This window comes from Desmodus rotundus, chromosome 6, assembly GCF_022682495.2.
Source record: "Desmodus rotundus isolate HL8 chromosome 6, HLdesRot8A.1, whole genome shotgun sequence".
NCBI lineage: Eukaryota > Metazoa > Chordata > Mammalia > Chiroptera > Phyllostomidae > Desmodus > Desmodus rotundus.
In genome coordinates this window covers 97,657,866-97,660,944 of record NC_071392.1, presented here as the reverse complement: position 1 = coordinate 97,660,944, position 3,079 = coordinate 97,657,866, and the positions used below count along the sequence as shown (strand labels likewise).

Here is a 3,079-nt window from a genome sequence, read left to right as displayed (position 1 = left end):
GCAGCACCTATTCCGAGTAGTGAATGATACTCAATAAGTGTTTGTCCAATCAGGCGACATTTCTACCCCCAAGTACGCACGCGCGGACGTGGCCCGGCTACGGCCCAGCCGTGGCCCAGCCGTGGCGGAGGTGAGCGCTGTGTCTGGGTCTGCGCAGAGTCACTGCGGAGCGTGCTCCAGCCTTTCCCGAGCGTCCTGGAGGCCTGGGGGTCCTAGGGCTGGTGGGAAGGGGGCCCAGGCAGAAGCTCCCACAGAGACCCCCTGGTGGCTGGGGCAGAAGGGCAGTTGATGCCTGCACGGGGGGATTCGTTATAAGGGGTTTGACTTTTCATTCACTGGCTTCAGATTCCCTGGACGTGCAGAGAACAAGGCCCGCAGGAAGCGTGGTATCAGCAGAGAGCAGGGGTCACGCGTTGGGAGAGTCGAGCTCTGGGTGGAATTGCGCAAACAGTGAGCCTCCGGGGCGGGGCGGGGGGAGGGGCACACTGAAGCAGAAAGTGCTTCTGACTCTGAGGGGTGGGGGATACCATTGTGGGTTGTTATTTTTAACGTTTAAAATTTCTAGGTTAAAAAAATTGGCACGATAAAGTTCCAACAGAACAAAGGGGGGATGTATTTGCCGAAAAGTAAGTTTGGTTGCCCTCCCTGATCCCTATTCCTCTCCCTGGAGGCCGCCACTGTCACCTGGCAACGCTTTCCTTCCAGAAAGTCTGTGCAAATGTAAGTGTGTGGTGTAGACCCTTTATATCCTTTATTTCTTCACACCTTACACATTTCTTTGCACTTCGTCTTTTTTCCCCTTAAAATAATAACATAGATTATGGCCTCGTTTTTCATGCCTGTATGCTATTCCACCGGGGCCATGGACCACCGCGTATTTATTGTTTAACAATGATGTTGTTTTGTTTTCCTTTTAACAAAAATTCTGCTGGGTGCTCGCGTCGGCAGCACATACACTAAGACTGGAACGATACAGAGAAGATCAGCATGGCTCCGCGCAAGGATGCCAGGCAAATTCGTGAAGCGTTCCGTATTTTTAAAAAGAAAAAAAAAATTCTGCTGGAAAGAACCTACCTGAATAGTCATCTTGAAAGTGTATGTACATGCCGTTATAGATCCATGCGTATTATATAGAATTAGAATTTCTGGAGTAAAGGGCATGATCATTTAAAACTTACGGTTTTTGCCAAATTACCCTCCCCACGAGATTGTACCCATGTATCCAGTCACACATCTGATGATTGTTTCCCTGTGTCCTTATAGACACTGTATATTATCAAGCTTTTTGATATTTGTCAATCTGATCGATAAAAACGGCGTCTCCTTATTTATGTCGATATTTATTAGGTGGAGAATTTTTTTCACGTTTGTTTTTCTGTGAGCGTCCCGTTCATGTATGTTGCTTTTCTTTCCTGTTGGGGTGTCTTCGTAAAAGCGTTTTGTAGATTACGGAGCTTTGCGCCTTGTCCTCAGACCCCTTCTGATCCTACAGGTCTGGTTCGGGGGCCGTAGTGCAGTGGGAGAGAAGTGGGTTCCTGTGGGAGCAAAGACAAAGAAAGGGGCCTGCAATGCTGTGTGAGTCGGTACAGGCTGGGAGAGACTTCTGCGAGGAGGCGAGAGAGATGAGTCTTCAAGGGTAGGATGAGGGAAGAGGATGTTTCCCAAGAGTGGATTCCACCAGCAGAACGTCATAGAAGGAAAGGAGGTGAGTGCGGGTGGGAGGTTGGGGAAATTCTTAAAAATTCTCTCCTCCAAAGGAAGAGCACTAGGAGGGGGTTGGTGTGGTGGTGACTAGTGACAGGGAGAAGGCCAGTTATGGAGTTAGTAGACTTTCTGGGCGGCAGTGGGAAGACGCAGAGAGGGTTTTAAGCAAGTGATCAGATTTGTGTTATAGGAACCCTTCTCCGGCTGCTCTGTCTTGTGGGGTGCAGGAGAACAAGACTGGAGAAGGGAACCCAGTTAGTTAGGAGGCTATTGCAGTGGCCTGGGGGAAGGCGGTGGCCTGACCAGGGCACTGAGCATGGAGCGGGGAGATGGGGACACTCAAAAACCATTCATGCTCGGGAGGTAGGACTGGCGGAACTGCGAGGCGGAGCTGTGGAGAGTAGCGATTCAGGTACGGTTTCTCTCTGCGTGTGGCAGGTTTGAGAAGGGCGGATGTGGTGGGGATGCGAACCAGTGAGAATGGGGCTGCGGGTGGGCGGAGGATGTGCTAGGGTCTTATACACAGTGGATGTTCCAAAGATTCCTGAGCCTGATAGGACGTTGTTTGGGGTGTCTGCGCAGCCCACAGCCCCTTCTCCGAGGCCTCCACAGGAGTGGTCTCTTCGTGCCAGTCGGCCCTGCCTCTCCACAGCTACCTGGGTCAGGGGCAGACACGTGACCTGAGAACACCTGTCCGAGCCTCTTTCCCTGGAATTCGGAATTTGAACTGGGAAAGACACTGGGTCAGTTAGCTGTGGTGCAAGGGCTCATCTGACTTGTTCTTTGCACTCTGTGGTGTCACGTGGGACTGAAGCAGTGGAAGGGGACCCTCAGAGACAGGTGAAATGAAGTTCCTGGAGGGAGCAAAGCAGGGACCTCCAGCTCAGCAAGGCAGATTGAACCCCCATGGCTGTCACCCCCTGCCCCACCCCCAAAGCCCGCCACCAAGGTGTTCACAGGACAGGGACTTGGGAGAGTAGTACACAGGAGATGCCAAAGCGATTGAAAACAGACAAACCTGTGGATAAGCGGTAACAGGCTTAGCATTCCAGAGAGTTCTATGAAGTTCTGAGTCTGCTAAAGAACCCCTGGGGCGCTTAAGCTGCTTGGGAATATGTTTCTTTCCCTTTGACCAACGGGTTCTCCTCCCAAGAAAAAAGAATTCCTATCCAGGATGTTCCTGTCCTCGTCCCTCTCTCTGCTGACCCCCCGCAGCTTGGAGGAAGAGGCCTCCCCTGGGCCAGCAGTCAACCAAGGGTCTTTGCCAAGTGACCCTGGCAGCTGCAACCTCCTTGTGCTCCTGGGAGCCGGGGCCATGTCCAAAAGGCTCCATCTGAGGCTGGCCCAGGTCCCAACTGTCCTCTTGGCTGGCAGG

At 52.2% G+C, this 3,079-nt stretch overlaps 1 non-coding gene across 1 annotated transcript; it reads left to right on the top strand.

Moving 5' to 3' along the window:
• Nucleotides 1-932: 932 nt before the first annotated feature.
• Nucleotides 933-1,038, top strand: LOC112304284 (U6 spliceosomal RNA). Its single transcript, XR_002974727.2, has one exon. It is a non-coding gene; the product is annotated as a U6 spliceosomal RNA (small nuclear RNA).
• The last annotated feature ends 2,041 nt before the right edge of the window (nt 1,039-3,079 follow it).